Raw genomic sequence first — 20,648 nt, forward strand, 5'->3', positions numbered from 1 at the left:
TCACCAGAGCCACTTAATGGAAGCGGTTCCCTATGAGTAAAGATCTGATGGATTAATGGATGGATATCAGATTTGGCTATATTTCCTTGTCAAATGTCAAGGCTTGTTGATAAGTCAGATCTTGACTCATAGGTAGCCATTTCCAATAGGTGTCGCTGGCAGGATGGTTCTCTTTCTTAGAGATACCTTTTTGCTTATTTGTTTCCCATGGAGCATTGCCAATAAGTCTCCATACAGGACTGGTCTCTTTAAGGAGATTCAGCACCCTGCCTAAGTACCTTATATGTATCCATCTATCCATCTATCCATCTATCTATCTATCTATCTCATATCAATCCCCTTCTATGTTTGTGTAGAGATCCTAGGTTTGAATCTTGGGAGAGACTTTCAGATTTATTTTCTTCACATATTAAGAATAATGTAATTATAATAATAATGAAAGCTTAGGCTACTTTCACACCTGCGTTAGGTGCGGATCTGTCTGGTATCTGCACAGACAGATCCGCACCTATAATGCAAACGCTTGTATCCGTTCAGAACGGATCCGTTTGCATTACCATGAACAAAAATTCAATGGGAGGCGGATCCGTTTTCAATTGCACCATATTGTGTCAGTGAAAATGGATCGCTCCCTATTGACTTACATTGTAAGTCAGGACGGATCCGTTTGGCTCAGTTTCGTCAGACGGACATCAAAACGCTGCAAGCAGCGTTTTGGTGTCCGCCTCCAGAGAGGAATGGGGACTGATCGGAGACAAACTGATGCATTCTGAATGGATCCTTATCCATTCAGAATGCATTGGGGCTAAACTGTTCCGTTTTGGGTCGCTTGTGAGAGCCCTGAAACGGATCTCACAAGCGGACCCAGAAACGCCAGTGTGAAAGTAGCCTAATATATATTGCTGGTTTCTTTCTAATCATATATTGTGCCAGCAAATAAACCAATAATATGTTGTAGGTTTCTAAGCATAAAAAAACACTATTCTCAATATAGTAAAGTATTAATCTTTGAACTTAAACTTAGGATCTGTACATGCAAGGCTGACCACTTAAACTTAGGATCTCTACATGCAAGGCTGACCACTTACCTCAAGACCACAGCCTTATTTTAAGACTATACTTTCTATACTTAGAAAACAAATATGGTGCTCCAACTTGTTGATTTGCATATAAAGAAAAAAATCTGATATCTCTAGAGCTGTTTAGCCTCTTTAAATTTGCTGCAAAAGCGTATGTGCCTCCGTTTGCCATTATTTCTGCGCCATCTAAACAACCTTCTCACTTTACAGAGAGGTGACAGACTGGTTGTGATTAACTCTTGAAGAGGAAACAATATACAAATTTAAACTGAAACTGTTGTGACATGGTACATGTAACTGGTATATACAGGGAGTGCAGAATTATTAGGCAAGTTGTATTTTTGAGGATTAATTTTATTATTGAACAACAACCATGTTCTCAATGAACCCAAAAAACTCATTAATATCAAAGCTGAATATTTTTGGAAGTAGTTTTTAGTTTGTTTTTAGTTTTAGCTATTTTAGGGGGATATCTGTGTGTGCAGGTGACTATTACTGTACATAATTATTAGGCAACTTAACAAAAAACAAATATATACCCATTTCAATTATTTATTTTTACCAGTGAAACCAATATAACATCTCAACATTCACAAATATACATTTCTGACATTCAAAAACAAAACAAAAACAAATCAGTGACCAATATAGCCACCTTTCTTTGCAAGGACACTCAAAAGCCTGCCATCCATGGATTCTGTCAGTGTTTTGATCTGTTCACCATCAACATTGCGTGCAGCAGCAACCACAGCCTCCCAGACACTGTTCAGAGAGGTGTACTGTTTTCCCTCCTTGTAAATCTCACATTTGATGATGGACCACAGGTTCTCAATGGGGTTCAGATCAGGTGAACAAGGAGGCCATGTCATTAGATTTTCTTCTTTTATACCCTTTCTTGCCAGCCACGTTGTGGAGTACTTGGACGCGTGTGATGGAGCATTGTCCTGCATGAAAATCATGTTTTTCTTACCTTGCAGACTTCTTCCTGTACCACTGCTTGAAGAAGGTGTCTTCCAGAAACTGGCAGTAGGACTGGGAGTTGAGCTTGACTCCATCCTCAACCCAAAAAGGCCCCACAAGCTCATCTTTGATGATACCAGCCCAAACCAGTACTCCACCTCCACCTTGCTGGCGTCTGAGTCGGACTGGAGCTCTCTGCCCTTTACCAATCCAGCCATCTGGCCCATCAAGACTCACTCTCATTTCATCAGTCCATAAAACCTTAGAAAAATCAGTCTTGAGATATTTCTTGGCCCAGTCTTGACGTTTCAGCTTGTGTGTCTTGTTCAGTGGTGGTCGTCTTTCAGCCTTTCTTACCTTGGCCATGTCTCTGAGTATTGCACACCTTGTGCTTTTGGGCACTCCAGTGATGTTGCAGCTCTGAAATATGGCCAAACTGGTGGCAAGTGGCATCTTGGCAGCTGCACGCTTGACTTTTCTCAGTTCATGGGCAGTTATTTTGCGCCTTGGTTTTTCCACACGCTTCTTGCTGACCCTGTTGACTATTTTGAATGAAACGCTTGATTGTTCGATGATCACGCTTCAGAAGCTTTGCAATTTTAAGAGTGCTGCATCCCTCTGCAAGATATCTCACTATTTTTGACTTTTCTGAGCCTGTCAAGTCCTTCTTTTGACCCATTTTGCCAAAGGAAAGGAAATTGCCTAATAATTATGCACACCTGATATAGGGTGTTGATGTCATTAGACCACACCCCTTCTCATTACAGAGATGCACATCACCTAATATGCTTAATTGGTAGTAGGCTTTCGAGCCTATACAGCTTGGAGTAAGACAACATGCATAAAGAGGATGATGTGGTCAAAATACTCATTTGCCTAATAATTCTGCACATAGTGTATGTATTAAACAGTCTTACGGCTCATAACAGCAATCACGATAATGTAATGCTTGAAAAGTCTCTGCAACTCAGCAATTACTATTCATCAAGCTAAAGGCAACTTCAGAACAGTATTGTGCAGCGCTGTAGCTTGTCCTGGGCTCCCTTCAGCTCCACTTAGCTGCTCCAGTATCCAGCAGCTTCAGTATGCTGTTGATATTCTGCACCATAAGGCTGTAACTTCTCCTCTTGTAGCTCCCCTTCTCCACTCTGGCTGCTCTCATACACAAGCTCTTGCTCTGACTGAGTTAGACATTTGCGCTCTGCACACATGTGCATACTCTGGAGCAGTATTTCCTTTGCATTTCCTGTTTGGTTAGCATTTTCTTTCCTTGGCGATCCTGGCTATGGATCTGGAGTCAGCTGGAGTTAGACACTACAGACGTGTCTCTGTTTCTTAAAGCTAGAGCTACACCCCTGAAATCCCCGTCTGTCCAAGGACATCTCCCTTGGATATCGCACAACAGCCATGTTTATTTACTTCAGAGTGGAGATGCCCTGTAGATTTGAAGCCCTTTATATTTTAAATATTTTTATATCTTTATAATTATATTAAATTTTAGTCACAAACATTTTATGGACTCTAAATACCACACCGGCCTCCATTACATTCAGGGAATGCAGTGAGGCACCAAAGAGGTACATTATAGTGTGGGGTTGGCATGCATGTGGAGCCTGCATCCCCTTAATATAATGGAGGCCATTGTGGCACCATGAGAGGTATAATATAATGTGGGCTTGGCATGCATGTGGAACCTGTAATAGAGGCCGGTATGTCACTAGTAAATGTGGTATTTAGTGTTAGGTTCCCCTCTTAATGAGATCACCTTGACGGCAGCAGACGGGCACAAATAATTTTGTACAAAATGTATTTGCCAAGAATCTCACATTTATAATACAGAATTAGCATTTTCCATTTTCTATGGTGAGTATGGCACTATTGTATTTACTTATTTGTGTTTGCAGAGTGCTGTTGCATTGTTAGTTTTTTGCTTTTGTGCACCTGCGCACTGGGACGTGCTGACTGACACCCAATTTTTTTTTCTTTGCAATTTTATGGATTCCACTCATATTAACCTGTGAGATAAAAAGCTGTAGGTTCTTAGAGCCACAATTTTGGTATCATTTATATCAAAGAGGCAGACTAGGAAATTACTATACGGGACTATTGCAAGAGATCCGGTTTAGGTGTTTCGTTCCTTTAGAAGTTTTCCATAGACGGTGGTGGTCCAAGCTACCCGTCTGCGGCTAGTCCCATTCACTTGGAGGTCCTTACACAGTGGGTGGTCAGGTCATTGCTAGGCAGGAGGGGGATGCAGAGTACACATAGCTGAAGCCTCTTCATTCTTAGGATCACTGGAATCCCCAGAGGTCACATCCCCACCAATCATATCCTAGTTATATACCATATGGGGCAGATCTGAGTATTGATATGATTTCTGTGTACCCCCTGGTTCATGTACTAAGGCTACTTTCCCTCTTGCGGTAGCCTTTTAAGGCAGGCTGTTCTGGCAGGGGTACAGAATGTCAGATCCGTGCTACCACAAGTCCCCCGTGCCGCCGGAACTCCGCTCTGGCCCCATTGACTATAATGGGGGCGGGCCGGAGGTCCGGCCACAGCACGGCAAACAAGCCGAGAGGCGGCCGGACAAAAAACGCAGCATGCTGTAATTTTTGTCTGGCTGCCTCTTGGCATGTTTGCCATACTGTGGCCGGACCGGCGGCACATTGGACTTGAGTTAGCATGGATCTGGCAGGCTGTTCCCCCACCAGAAAAGCCTGCCGGAAAAGGCTACCACAAGTGTTAAAGTAACCTAAAATATAAGCTTTCATGGCCCACATTCTGATATGAGGTCGAAAGCTCAGAGCAGTTGCATTTCCATCAGCTACACACATTTCTAACTACAGCAAAACAATAAGAGATGTGAAAACTCCTTCCATGACAAGGGGTAGGCAGCATAGGTGACTGCCTGGGGCACCATTCAGGTAGTGGAGGGCACAATTTACTGATTAAAAACATACTCTGACTTTATAGGGGTTGTCAGGGTTCAGAGTTGAACTCGGACACATCCCCATTTTTAGCCCTCCGGCCCCTCTAACATGAGCATCTCTCTTGGCCTGCGCTGGATCGTGCTTGTTTGTTTATATTTTCACACTGCTAGGTGGAAGCTTCTGCCTAGCAGTGTTGCTGGTGACGTCACTGGGCTCACTGCTAGGTGGAAGCCTCCACCTAGCTTACCCTATGGAGAGCCCTGTATGTCACAGGATTTTCATAAAAAGTGTTTGTCCTGCGCGATTCAGTGCAGGGCAAAAGAGTGCATCGGAGCATGAAATGCTTCGATGCTCATATCAGGTGGGCTGCCTGGGTGAAAATGCGGGTATGTCCCGGTTCAGCTCTGAACCCGGACAACCCCTTTAATCATACAACCAAATGGACAATGACCAAGTCACTACAAAGGGTTGAAGTTTAATGAACATTTGCCCCAGTTCTGCCTGTGGGCATTGGCAATATCAAGTAATGCTCATCAGAGCTACAGCCTGGTGACTACTGTCTGAGTACAATCCATGCATTGAATGTTATACCCTTCCTATAAGTAGTATAGTGAAGTTTATTATACACTTTGAATTTATTGTCTTCGCCTTTTATTGTCATAGTGGGACCACTCCGATGCTTATGTATACATGTGAGCCATACCACACATACATAATAAAGATATTAGGGTCGTGCAGGAAGAGGCCTGTTTTCAGTAGGTGGCAGCCAAAACCTGTGCCAAGGGCAATAACAGTAAATATGTTTGCACCCTTAATCACACCTCAGGGAGCCCATGTGATGTATGCAGCAGCACAGATCAATAGGACAGCAGCTCAGAACCGGCAGCAGTCACGTCTGGCCTGGAACGCTGTAATTGTCAGGTCGAAATGAAATGCAGATTTTATTACAGTGAAGAGTGTAATATGTGTAGTCTGAGATTAGGATAAACATTTCACTGCTACTACTACACTCTTATTAAAGGAACAGGCGAGCAAAAGGGGAGCCGAATTTGGAGATTTAAAGGCTACGTACACCAATTTTTTATGATTGCGTGTTACTTGTTTTTGGCTAACAATCATTTTTTCAATTGGCCTTAATTATAAATATTGGGCCATTCTGCCGCAAAGGGTTAAAGGGAGTCTGTCACCTACCTGACCGGTTTCAAACAGGTGACATTGTTAAGTGGGGCACAAAGACATGACACAGATGTTACCCGTGTTTAGTTCTTCTGATTCTTCAAATCGCCCAAAAAGTGGTTTTTATCATATGCTAATGAGCCGTCGCAAGTGCCCAGGGGCGGAGAGTTTTCTAAAAGTGCCCAAATTCCCCTGCCTCATTCGCGCCTAACTCCGCCCCTCAGTAAGCTCAGGCCCGCCCTGTGGCTCTGTGACATCATATTTCCCCATAGGCTGTTCGCGCATCACTGCCGGGCCCGGGCATGCGCACTGTTCTGCCCACTGTGGTCAGAGGCACAGAGATATGCAGTGCGCATGCGCCAATTTCATGCCAGTAACTGGTGCATGCGCACTCCATATCCCTGTCCCTCTGCCCACAGTGGGCAGAACACTGCGCATGCCCGGGCCCGGCAGTGATGCGCGAACAGCCTATAGGGAAATATGATGTCACAGAGCCACAGGGCTGGCCTGCGCTTACTGAGGGGCGGAGTTAGGCGCGAGTGAGGCGGAGGAACTTGGGCACTTTCAGTAAAGTGTATAATAAAACTCTCCGCCCCTGGACACTTGCGACGGCTCATTAGCATATGATAAAAACAAATTTTTGGGCGATTTGAAGCATCAGAAGAACTAAACACGGGTAACATCTGTGTCATGTCGTTGTGCCCCACTGAACAATGTCACCTGTTTGAAACCGGTCAGGTAGGTGACAGACTCCCTTTAACTGTTTTTCTAGCTTTGTTACTGGTACTTTCACTTTGTGCGGGTCATCTAATAACCCTCATCTCTAAACTACTGAGAGATCATTAACACTTATTTAAGCCACATTGTTTCAGTAAGATAAGAACTGAGCTATAATGAGTGTTTATAATGTCAGAGAGCAGAGATAAGGAGCCCCTCAGCTCCCTGCCTGATGGAAAAGACAGGAAATAAAGGGTGCTATTAGGGCATATCAACTATGTACAAAAAAAGGACACTATATTCTTAATAAAGACCATTTTAAAAAAATATTTTTACCTCAAAATGAGTACAATGCAATAAAAAAATAGCCTTTAACAAAGATAATCAAATGTTTACAGTCCATTACCAACCTAAATGATGTCTTCTTGATTTTGCCTAATGATACATATTATTTTCAAAAATAATGGTTTTGTTAAAGGGTTTATCCGGGACATACAATATTAGATCGCTGTGATCCAACTCTTGGCATCCATGCTGATCAGCTGTAGGAAGGAGGTGTGGCTTCTCGGAGGGCGTTGTATTCCTCTCATTGATTACCAGGCATGTACCAGGTGTTACCACTCAGTCCCATTCATTTCCGTGACCTGTAATACAAGGATATCAGATAATCTAATATTTTGCATGTTTAGTGTCTGACTATCCCCAAAACTTTACAGTATGGTCTTCCATTGTAATACTATAACTAATATTACACTGATCTTATAGAGATAACATATCAACAATAATACTGCCCCTATTTACAAAAACCTAACTACTGTAATACTGAATCCTATGTCAAGAATATAACTAATACTGCTCCTATGTGTCATGGTCTTACCTTCTCACTGTTCTCCTTCGTTTGACATGTGCTGGCGGCCATCTTGGTTTCTGGGTTTCTTGTAGCCTCCCACCCTGCGGCTCCTCCTTCCCACTGGGAGGAGCTGGATGCCTAGCTCATATATATATAGAAGGTCTGTGGCTTCAGTTCCTTGCTTGGTCCTCCTGTGTGCACATGCTTCAAAGACTGCTGCTGCTTCTGGTTCCTGATCCTGGCCTCGTCTGACTACCCCGTTGGTTCCCGATCCTGGCTTCGTCTGACTACCCCGTTGGTTCCTGATCCTGGCTACGTCTGACTACCCTCCTGGTTCCTGACCTCCGTCTACGCAAGACCCTGCTTCAGTTTAGCCATCCGTTTGGACTTTAGCTACGGCTTGATTTTCAATAAAGCCTTCTTATTCCACCTATCTCTGTTGTACGTCTGGTTCATGGTTCCATGACATTAGGACCAAGCCATGAATTCTGACGGTACAGGGCCATCCTCGCTACCTACGCTGGTTGCCAGACTTGATCAGCAGGATCACCTGTTGGGTCGGTTCGCTGTGGCGTTACAAACCCTGCTTGAACACACGGCTCATTTAGCTTCCGTTGCCGATGGGTCGGTTGTCGCTCCTGGGCCCGCTCCTACTGCCGCTCCGGTTGTTGCGCCAGAGTCTACCCCGACACCTGTTGCTGCACCTGCGGTGTTTCGGGGTATGACCGGTTCTGCCCCCCTTCCACAGCGCTTTGGGGGAGAGCCAACTCAGTGCCGAGGTTTCCTTAACCAGGTGGCCATTTATTTCGAGTTGCTGCCACATGCCTTTCCTACTGAGAGATCAAAGGTGGGCTTCTTGATCTCGCTGCTCTCGGACAAGGCCTTGGCCTGGGCCAGCCCTTTATGGGAGAACAACAATCCGGTGGTTGCCGAGTTTTCCGGTTTTGTTGCTTCTCTTCGGAAGGTATTCGATGTGCCGGCTCGTGCTGCCTCTGCTGCGAAGCTCCTTATGTCCATCAGACAGGGTTCACTATCCGTAGCTGAATACGCCATTGAGTTTCGTACCCTGGCAGCAGAGGTGGGCTGGAATAATGAGGCTCTGGTCGCTGCTTTCTCTCATGGTCTCTCGGATGCCTTGAAGGATGAGATTGCAGCCAAGGACCTACCAGTGGAGCTCGAGTCCCTTATTTCTTTCCTGATTTTGATTGACACCAGACTCAGGGAGAGACCTTCCTTTAAGGAGAGCCTGCGGAGGCCTTCTAACAGATTGGCGCCTACGTTTGCTGTCCCACCCGTGCCTCCCTCTCCTCCCACGCCTCCTGGGGATGACTGGTCTGGGGGTCAACCCATGCAGCTGGGGGTTGCTCGCCTGTCCGAGGGGGAGAGGGTACTCCGGAGACGCGAGGGCCGATGCATGTACTGTGGTCTCGGTGGGCATTTTCGGTTGGCATGCCCGAACCGTCCGGGAAACGCTCGCACCTGAGATCCTGTCGGGGGCAGATGTTGGGTGGAGTCTCCTCGTCCCCGGTTTCCCGTGTTGACAAACCACTGATTACTGTTGTCCTCTCCTGGGTCGGGGGCTCGGTGACGACCCAGGCGTTGGTGGACTCTGGTGCTGGTGGCTTGTTCATTGATAGTGTGTTCGCCGCCGCCAATTCCATTCCTCTGCAGCCTCGAGGTTCCCCACTGGCTCTTGAGGCGATAGACGGCAGACCCCTTCTGCCGCCACACGTGACTCAGGAGACCCTTCCAGTGGGGATGGCCATTGGTGCCGTTCACAGAGAGTCGGTCTGTCTCCAGGTTATTTCGTCTCCACACTACTCGGTGGTCTTGGGGTACCCCTGGCTCCAGAAGCATAATCCGACTTTCGATTGGAGATCGGCCGAGATCCTCTCGTGGTCACCGCAGTGTGGGGCTAGTTGCATCCATGGGCCTGTCAAGTTGCTGTGTACTTCCTCGGACTCTCTGTTGCCTCCTGAATACGAGGAGTACCGGGATGTATTCGATAAGGTGCGTGCGGTTGCCCTACCTCCGCACCGCCCATACGATTGTGCCATAGAGTTACAATCTGGTGCCGTTCCTCCTCGTGGCAAAGTCTATCCACTGTCGGTAGCGGAGAATGAGGCCATGGAGGAGTACGTGAGGGAGGCGCTTTCACGCGGTCACATTCGCAAATCCTCGTCCCCGGCAGGGGCTGGTTTTTTCTTTGTGAAAAAGAAGGGCGGTGAGTTGAGGCCTTGCATCGACTACAGGGGTCTCAATCGCATCACGATCAAGAACGCTTACCCGATACCCTTGATTTCCGAGCTGTTCGATCGCCTCAAAGGGGCCACGGTCTTTACCAAACTCGACCTGAGGGCGGCATATAACCTGGTAAGGATCAAGGCGGGCGATGAGTGGAAGACCGCGTTTAACACCAGGACCGGTCATTATGAATCCTTGGTTATGCCCTTTGGGTTGTGCAATGCGCCCGCAGTCTTCCAGGAATTCATCAACGATGTTTTCCGTGACCTGTTGCAGCAGTGTGTGGTGGTCTATTTGGATGACATCTTGGTATATTCTGCATCCATGGAGGCCCACATTCTGGATGTCAGACGAGTGTTGCAACGCTTACGAGAGAACAAGCTGTTCGGTAAGCTTGAGAAATGCGAATTTCACCGATCCCAGGTAACCTTCTTAGGTTACATCATTTCCGCTGAGGGGTTCTCCATGGATCCTGAGAAGGTTTCGGCTGTCTTACAGTGGCCCCAGCCCAGTGGGCTTCGTGCCCTGCAGCGCTTTTTGGGCTTCGCCAATTATTATCGGAAGTTCATCAGGGACTTTTCCATGCTAGCCAAGCCTCTCACGGATCTGACCAGGAAGGGCAGTAATCCTCAGGTCTGGCCGCTCGAGGCCATCCGAGCTTTTGAGGCTCTAAAGTCCGCCTTTGTGTCGGCTCCGATTCTGTCGCATCCCAACCCTGGGTTGCCTTTTGTCCTCGAGGTGGACGCGTCTGAGACGGGAGTAGGCGCCCTCCTGTCTCAGCGTAGAACACCAGAGGGTCCTCTGCTTCCTTGTGGGTTTTACTCCCGGAAACTGTCTTCCGCGGAGTGCAACTATCAGATTGGTGACAGGGAGTTATTGGCCATCGTGCAGGCCCTTAAAGAATGGAGGCACTTGCTCGAGGGCTCGGTGGTTCCGGTTCTCATCCTGACGGACCACAAGAATCTGACCTACCTCTCTGAGGCCAAGAGATTGACACCACGTCAGGCCAGATGGGCTCTGTTCTTGTCACGTTTTAATTACGTGGTCTCCTACCTACCTGGCTCCAAGAACATCAGAGCGGATGCCTTATCACGGCAGTACTCCGAGCTGTCCGGGGAGGAGTCGATTCCGACTACGGTCATACCCCCGAATCAGATCCTGGCTGCTATTCGCACCAGCCTGACCTCTCCTCTGGGTGAGCAGATTTTGGCGGCTCAATCTGGTGCTCCCTCTGGGAGACCCAACGGCAGATGTTTTGTGCCTGAGGAGTTGCGCACTCGGTTGTTGCGAACCTACCATAACTCCAAGGCCGCGGGGCACCCTGGAAAGAATCAGCTGTCCTGGGCGGTTTCACGTCTGTTCTGGTGGCCTTCTCTACGTTCCGACATCGCCGCATATGTAGCGGCATGCTCCGTTTGTGCCCAGAGTAAGTCCCCTCGGCACCTTCCGTTGGGCCTTTTGCAACCCATAGCCACCGGGGAGCGTCCATGGTCACACCTTGGGATGGATTTCATTGTGGACCTTCCTGCATCCCGAGGCCATACGGTCATTCTCATGATTGTGGATCGGTTTTCCAAAATGTGCCACTGTGTTCCTCTCAAGAAGTTACCCTCTGCACAAGAGTTGGCCTCGATTTTTGCCAGGGAGGTCTTCCGGTTGCACGGTTTGCCCAAGGAGATTGTGTCGGATCGGGGGAGTCAGTTTGTGTCCAGGTTCTGGCGCGCCTTTTGCTCCCAGTTGGGGATTCATCTCTCTTTCTCCTCGGCCTACCACCCTCAGTCCAATGGGGCCGCAGAACGATCCAATCAGGCCTTGGAGCAATTCCTTCGTTGCTATGTCTCCGATCACCAAGACAATTGGGTTGACCTCCTGCCTTGGGCTGAGTTTGCCAGGAACACGGCGGTGAACTCTTCCTCTGGGACGTCTCCCTTCATGGCCAATTATGGGTTCCAACCTGCCGTGTTACCGGAGGTATTCTCTCCCCAGGATACTCCGGCTGTGGAGGATCACCTTTCCGTCCTACGTACTTCTTGGGTACAGATCCAGAGGTCCCTTGAGGTCTCTGCGCAACGCCAGAGACTCCAGGCTAATCGCAGACGAGCGCCCGCTCCTTCCTACCAGGTCGGAGACCGTGTATGGTTGTCCACCCGCAACCTCAACCTTCGAGTGCCCACTCCCAAGCTGGCGCCTCGCTTTGTTGGTCCCTTCCGAGTGCTTCACAGGGTAAACCCGGTAGCCTATGCCCTTGCGCTTCCTCCTGGCATGCGGATCTCCAACGTGTTTCATGTCTCCCTGTTGAAGCCATTGGTGTGTAATCGTTTCACTTCCTCGGTTCCTCGGCCCCGTCCGGTCCAAGTGGGCAATCGTGAGGAATATGAGGTGAGCAATATCCTGGACTCACGCCTGGTCCGCGGTCGGTTGCAGTTTTTGGTCCATTGGCGTGGTTATGGTCCAGAGGAGCGTTCCTGGGTTCCCTCCACAGATGTCCATGCTCCTGCGTTGCTCCGAGCCTTCCACGCACGCTTCCCTCTGAAACCGTTCCTTACTCCGCGGAGGAGGGGCCCTTGAGGGGGAGGTACTGTCATGGTCTTACCTTCTCACTGTTCTCCTTCGTTTGACATGTGCTGGCGGCCATCTTGGTTTCTGGGTTTCTTGTAGCCTCCCACCCTGCGGCTCCTCCTTCCCACTGGGAGGAGCTGGATGCCTAGCTCATATTTATAGAAGGTCTGTGGCTTCAGTTCCTTGCTTGGTCCTCCTGTGTGCACATGCTTCAAAGACTGCTGCTGCTTCTGGTTCCTGATCCTGGCCTCGTCTGACTACCCCGTTGGTTCCCGATCCTGGCTTCGTCTGACTACCCCGTTGGTTCCTGATCCTGGCTACGTCTGACTACCCTCCTGGTTCCTGACCTCCGTCTACGCAAGACCCTGCTTCAGTTTAGCCATCCGTTTGGACTTTAGCTACGGCTTGATTTTCAATAAAGCCTTCTTATTCCACCTATCTCTGTTGTACGTCTGGTTCATGGTTCCATGACACTATGTACAAGAATATAACTACTATAATACTGTATCCTATGTACAAGAATATAACTACTATAATACTGCTCCTATGTACAAGAATATAACTACTATAATACTGCCTCCTATGTACAAGAATATAACTACTATAATACTGCCTCCTATGTACAAGAATATAACTACTATAATACTGCCCCTATGTACAAGAATATAACTACTATAATACTGTATCCTATGTACAAGAATATAACTACTATAATACTGCTCCTATGTACAAGAATAACTACTATAATACTGCTACTATATACAAGAACATAACTACTATAATACTGCCTCCTATGTACAAGAATATAACTACTATAATACTGCTCCTATGTACAAGAATAACTACTATAATACTGCTACTATATACAAGAACATAACTACTATAATACTGCCTCCTATGTACAAGAATATAACTACTATAACACTGCTCCTATGTACAAGAATATAACTACTATAATACTGCTCCTATGTACAAGAATATAACTACTATAATACTGCTTCTATGTACAAGAATATAACTACTATAATACTGCTCCTATGTACAAGAATATAACTACTATAGTACTGCTCCTATGTACAATAATATAACTACTATAATACTGCCTTCTATGTACAAGAATATAACTACTATAATACTGCTCCTATATACAAGAATATAACTACTATAATACTGCTCCTATGTACAAGAATATAACTACTATAGTACTGCTCCTATGTACAATAATATAACTACTATAATACTGCCTCCTATGTACAAGAATATAACTACAATAATACTGCCTTCTATGTACAAGAATATAACTACGATAATACTGCCTCCCATGTACAAGAATATAACTACTATAATACTGATCCTATGTACAAGAATATAGCTACTATAATACTGCTTCTATGTACAAGAATATAACTACTATAGTACTGCCTCTTATGTACAAGAATATAACTACTATAATACTGCTCCCTATGTACAAGATTATAACTACTATAATACAGTGCCCTATGTACAAGAATATAACTACTATAATACTGCCCCTATGTACAAGAACATAAGTACTATAATACTGCCTCCTATGTACAAGAATATAACTACTATAATACTTCTCCTATGTACAAGAATATAACTACTATAATACTGCTCCTATGTACAAGAATATAACTACTATAATACTGCCTCCTATGTACAAGAATATAACTACTATAATACTGCTCTTATGTACAAGAATATAACTACTATAATACTGCCTCCTATGTACAAGAATATTACTACTATAATACTGACCCTATGTTAAAAAATATTACCACTATAATACGGCCCATTTTGACAAGGATATAAAATCATATGGATTTAGACTGGTAGAAGAGTTTTTATGGTATAGCAGTGTAGATTGTTCGTCTGGTATTCATCTTCGGTACTATCATTATTTTCATATGTAAGGACGGTATTAGCGTTCCCTATCAGGCGCCCAGTGTCAGGTCAATGCTGTGCTTTATCTATCCTGGAAGCTCTCAGCTCCTTCTTGATCCATTTTTCGGAGATGCTTCTCTCCTAATGGAATCTGAGGCCATTTGATGTTCCAATAAAGCATTCTCCTGGCCTGCAATAAAGATGATGCACAGAGGTGTTGTAAAATCTTCAAGTCAACTGGAGGCAGCTGCTTGAAAGATTTCCCAGTTTCTCATATGACTCATAAACCAGTTACATGGTGAGGAAATTCCCTGAAAGCTTTTTGGCAGGAGGCAGAAGTCTGACCAGTAGCTAAGAAACACATCTACTTCCAGCCCAAAAGAAATGAGGCTCTAAGCGTCACTGTTCACACTGAGGTCATTTATGGAGGGTGTTTCTTTTAATTAAGACTCAAGAATTTATCAGCTCTTATAGGAGGCTGTCCAAATCCACTGCCGGTCCTGTATGGTCACAACTGCTAGTGAAATATTAGATTATACTGTATTATATATGTGCCTTAAAGGGGTTGTCCTCTCTTGACACATTGCATGTCAATAGGATATACCTGTCCCAAGAATGAAAAGGACGCTACGCATGTGCAGATTTCTCTATTCACTGCTATAGGACTTCCAAATATAGCTGCTGGGTTGGCGGTTTTGGGATGTCCCATAACAGTGAATGGAGAAGGGACTGCATGTGTTCAGGTAGGACAACTCCTTTAAATGAGGTGTATTGGAATAAAAAAACATGGTTTTATTGAAGTTAATAGGGCTGAGGTGCAATACCACATATAACCTGTGGACAGGAGTGGCACTGCTTAGAAGAAAAGCAGCCATATTTTCTAATCCTGTATAACCCCGTTAAATTATGATTGATGAGAGTCATATTTAAGACTAAATCTATGCCTTAAGTTTGGGCTAAGCAAACCAATGCAGACTGCATGGGTGACCCATGATAATCTGGTAGAACATGCTATATTCTGGTCAAACCATGAGATGGATAACCTTTTAGGCTTGATGTTAATCTTGGACCTTCTCCTTTAATATAATGACTTCTCAGTAAAGCATGACCATGAAGGCTCTGTAATTTATAGGCCCTCTAAATTTTATCTGGTTTGTTATTTTCAATATTTTTCCCCCAAAAAAGTATTGTTCAAGACTTTGAGTAGGGCAAACATTGGCACAGATTCTCTAAAAATAGTATCATGAAGAATCAGAATAGGAGGAGATGGCTGAACAATTTGTGAACACCATATTGAAGAGGTCTAAGATAACATCACACCGACAGCTATTACTGCAATCTCCCACAATCCCTGCAGTATTCCCATGGACAGCTAGAGTATGGGTATACACGATAATCCTTCACCTGTACTTGCATTGGGCTGCAGGTGTTCTAAAAATGGCCATAAACCTTCATAAACTCTTGGCCGACAGATATTCCACCTAACTCCTCCATACATGTATTTTCCATCGAAAGCAGAGAGAGTTGCTGATAGACTCTTTTGGCAGCAACTTTTTTCCAGTTAGAACGAAGGATCAGCATGGTGAAGTTAAACTCGCTTGATCATTCCCCTGACATCATCTGTTGGGGAGCAGCCCCCCATAAATATAAGATTTCAAGACTTTTTGCTTATGTGTACAGGCAACTAAAGCTTTTCTTTTTGAATTTATCTTTTTTTTCTGGCCTGTTGTGATCAATGGACCCTGGATTCCTATCTTCCTAATAGGCTCCTCCATGGTTAGTCCTTCTGCCGGTGCATGACTGTGTTAAGATTTTTGATTCTCTCTTTCGCACTTTGAATTGACTACCTATTGGTGGTCCCAGCAATCCTAGACAATTTTTTTTTTTTCCATCCCGTGGCAGTTGTCAATTGGAGGAAGTTATTTTCTAGGGGTTGTAGCTTTTGTGATGCGATGTATCCAAGCCCTTTCTTTTTATCAAGGGTGCGCAACCAGGGTCCTGGTGACCATGTGTCCCACAATGTCATTTTGTGGCTCTTAACCATGGTGCACACACAGGCTTTTCTGTGTCCCAGTGGTTTAGAAAGTCATTTGCCTTTAGACAGCTGCGTTCTTCCGAAGCTAAGAACCGTGCGGTCATTAGCTGGCAGCTCTGTTTTCTCTTTCCTGTAGTGATCATAGATATCAGTGCAGGTCTTCAAAGCTACATCTGAGTGCCTTACGCTGTTCACTATGTGGCTGACAATTTGAAGGCAACGTTGTGACTGACACTACTGAGGTGGCACAGTGTGGCTCGCTCTGTTATAAGGATGCTCTGGGACTGGCATTACTAAGAAGACAATGTGTGGCTGGCACTGTTATGAGGAACAATTTATTCCAACAATGTGGGGCCACCTCATTGTCTCTTCTATGGAGTGATACAGTGCCAAACCAATGGGCAGAAGACTACCGCTCTCCTGATATTTGCAAGTCTCAGAAGCGAAACCCCCATCTGACATTTATGACATAAACTGTGGCTATGCTATAAAAGTCGAAATACCCTTTTAAAGTGGTCGTAACATAATAAACATATCCCCTACTCACAGGCTGGAGATAGCTGAGCTTCTGACAAAGAGAAGCATGGAGTGGCAATGCATACAATCAAGTGCCTCTCCATTTATATGGGTAGACACAGGACCCCTGTTCTTAATGTGAGGGGACCCCCCACCAATCAGACACTTTTCCCCTAAACTGTACACTACATAGGAGTTAAGTTTAAAGAGGTTGTCCAAGCTACAGATATTGATGACCTATTCTCAGGATAGATATCAGATCGGTGGGCTCTGACACCACGCATCTCCATGATCAGCTGTTTCAGCCAAAAACTGTACACCGTACAGAGCATAAACAGAAAGCTGCTTACACTACGTAGTTTTCGGTGTTGGCGTACTGAGCTGCAGTACCTGAGCACGACCACTACGCCATGTGTGAGTTCTGCTCCGTACACAGTATGGTTTCCAACGCCATAGTTGCCTGACTGCAGGAGTTGGACTTCCACAGATCTGATATTGATGGCCTATCCTAAGGATAGGTCATCAATAACTGTAGCCCAAACAACCCCTTTAAATCTTGGCACAACCCCTTTAAGTTGTATGGTAGGCACTTGGGAGTGACACATGTGGCCCTGAAGTCAAACCCCTCACTGGCTGCTGGCTAGTCTTCTCTTGTTCTTGGCCGTCGGTGAAGTTGGGCATCTTCTTGCACACTCTTTTCAGGTTAGGGTGATAGACTTTTTCAATACCCCTTTAATCGAAAATAGATCCAAGCTACACTGTATTATCTTTAACAAAAGACGAGTAAAAAGACAAATTGCTCTGTAAATATTGGGTTTGTCCTCATTTTGTTCCAAGACCTGCATCTCATCATTTCAAAACCCTAAGCAAACAAGAAAATGAGTCCTTCTATTTTAGCCCATAGTACGTCCCTTTCCTTCATACGTTCCATCACACTGTATATAATAACAGCATTACAATGTGCTAGCCTGCCAGGGATCACAAAAGCAAGGAGGCACACAGCGCCTTTCACAATGCCAAGAGCAACAGCAGAGGCGCTCCTTCCAGACATTGTGTTTTCCTAGAAGCCGATAGCCCTTCATGTGAAAACATTTTTACATTCAGTTATCACGTTTTATAGCCATCATAAATCTGCAGAAATTGTATGAGCAGTGACACAAATGACCGCCTTCCCCGGCACCAAATAAATATTATTTTATCGTTTTTTATTTTTTTATTTTACTTTGCTCTTCAAAAATAAAATTGTAAATAAAAATTAGAAATGGAAACAAAAGATTCATATTTTCATGGTGAAGACAGAAATATAATGGCCACCATCTTATCCAGGGTTGGACAGGTCCACCAGAAACCATAGGATCATCTGGTGGGCCATGTTCTAACACTATAAAGTGAGGAGCTTATCACATTTGCAGCTATTTTCTATATAAAATTATACTTGTTTATGATATAATCTGTGTGCCCAGCAATTAAGGCTAGTTTCACACTAGCGTTAAAATAATCCAGAGTAACAGTCTGCCGGAGTTCATCGACAACGGCAAGCCGGAAATGGCCAGAGCACTGCAAAACCCCATTGACTATAATGGGACCTGGTGGGGATCCAGCCTGTTTCTGGCATTAGTGTGGGATTCAGCTGGACAATATAATTGGGTCTGGTGGGTTTCCAGCTGCTTTCTGGCTATACCAATACTGGAACAGCCTGCGGGATGATTTTAATGCTAGTGTAAAACTAGCCTAAAAGGTGTCTCAGACAAGTCCTTTAATAGCCTAAGAAATTTTTTTTTTATAGTCACCCTTCTCTCCATGGTTGAGCATAAGATAATTTTTTATTTCATTTTAGGCTATTGCAGGGCGTATGTGAGACTTTTAATGATCACAGACAACCCCTTTAAGGACCAGACATTTTTTTATTCAAAGACCTAACAAATTGTTAATTCCATTCTGCATTGTAAAACTTTTTAAAAAAATATTTTTGCCTCAAAGTGGGTAAATGTCACTACCAGAGCTTTGAGACGTTCTCACGGCTCTGTTTCTCCACCCCTGTGATGATGTCACTACTAGAGCTTGGAGGAGTTCCCTCTGCCCTGTTTCTCCGCCCCTGTGATGAGGTCTTTACTTTCGGTTTCCTTCCTCCCAGCTGTCTCTCCTGTGTTTGATTTAGCTGCCTTTAAATCACCCCTCCTCCTTTGTAGAGGTGCGGATTATGCTTTTAATTTGAGCTGTATCTCTCGCTGTTTTCCGGCAGGAGGAAACTCTGAGGACCCGGGTCCCATTTTGGCAGAGGGGTGGTTGTTTCTGCTCTGTATTCTGATTTGGAGGCCGAGGTCCAGGCTGCCCAGACTGAGGTACCTGCCCGTTGTCCTCCTGGGAAGTTGTTTGTGCCTCCTGAGTTACGTCACAAACTCTTCAAGGAGCATCATGATACTGTTCTTGCTGGTCACCCCGGGAGTAGAGCCACGGTAGATCTCATTGCTCGGAGATTTTGGTGGCCGGCTCTTTGTAAGTCGTTGGAGGGTTTTGTGGCTGCTTGTGAGACGTGCGCTCGCGCTAAGGTCCCTCGTTCACGGCCTTCAGGTCCCCTTCTCCCGTTACCCATACCTTCCCGTCCTTGGACACACCTCTCCATGGACTTTATCATGGATCTTCCTCGTTCCTCAGGGAAGTCGGTGATCCTGGTGGTGGTGGACCGTTTTAGCAAGATGGCTCATTTCGTACCCTTCCCTGGTTTACCCAGTGCTAAAACGTTGGCGCAAGCTTTTGTCGACCATATTGTTAAATTGCATGGCATTCCCTCGGATATTGTTTCCGATAGAGGCACGCAGTTTGTGTCCAGATTCTGGAAGGCCTTCTGTTCTCGCCTGGGGGTTCGGCTGTCCTTCTCTTCTGCTTTTCACCCGCAGTCGAATGGTCAGACTGAACGTGTCAACCAGAATCTGGAGACATATTTGCGCTGTTTTGTGGCAGAGAACCAGGAGGATTGGTGTTCATTTCTCCCTCTTGCTGAGTTTGCTCTGAACAACCGTCGTCAGGAATCTTCTGATAAGTCACCATTCTTTGGTGCATATGGGTTCCATCCGCAGTTTGGGACATTCTCGGGAGGGGCTCCCTCTGGTTTGCCTGAGGAGATTTTCCTTGTCTTTGTCTACCATTTGGCAAAAGATTCAGAGTAATCTTAGAAAGATGAGTGAGAAATATAAGCGTGTGGCTGATAAGAGACGTGTGCCTGGTCCGGACCTGAATGTGGGTGATCTGGTGTGGTTGTCTACAAGAAATATTAAACTGAAGGTTCCCTCCTGGAAATTGGGTCCCAAGTTTATCGGGCCTTATAAAATCTTGTCAGTCATCAATCCTGTTGCCTTCCGTCTTGATCTTCCACGGGTTTGGAAGATACATAATGTATTTCACAGGGCTCTTTTAAAACCATATGTCCAGCCCACGGTACCCTCCTCTTTGCCTCCTCCTCCGATTTTGGTTAATGGCAATCTGGAGTTTGAGGTTTCCAGAATTGTGGACTCTCGCATTGTCCGCGGTTCTCTTCAGTACCTCGTTCATTGGGAGGGTTATGGTCCTGAGGAGAGGATGTGGGTTCCGGTGTCGGACATTAAAGCCACTCGCCTCATCAGGGCATTTCATAGGGCTCATCCTGAGAAGGTGGGTCCTGGGTGCCAGAGCTTTGAGAC

Source organism: Bufo gargarizans, chromosome 4, assembly GCF_014858855.1.
Source record: "Bufo gargarizans isolate SCDJY-AF-19 chromosome 4, ASM1485885v1, whole genome shotgun sequence".
In the NCBI taxonomy this organism is placed as follows: domain Eukaryota; kingdom Metazoa; phylum Chordata; class Amphibia; order Anura; family Bufonidae; genus Bufo; species Bufo gargarizans.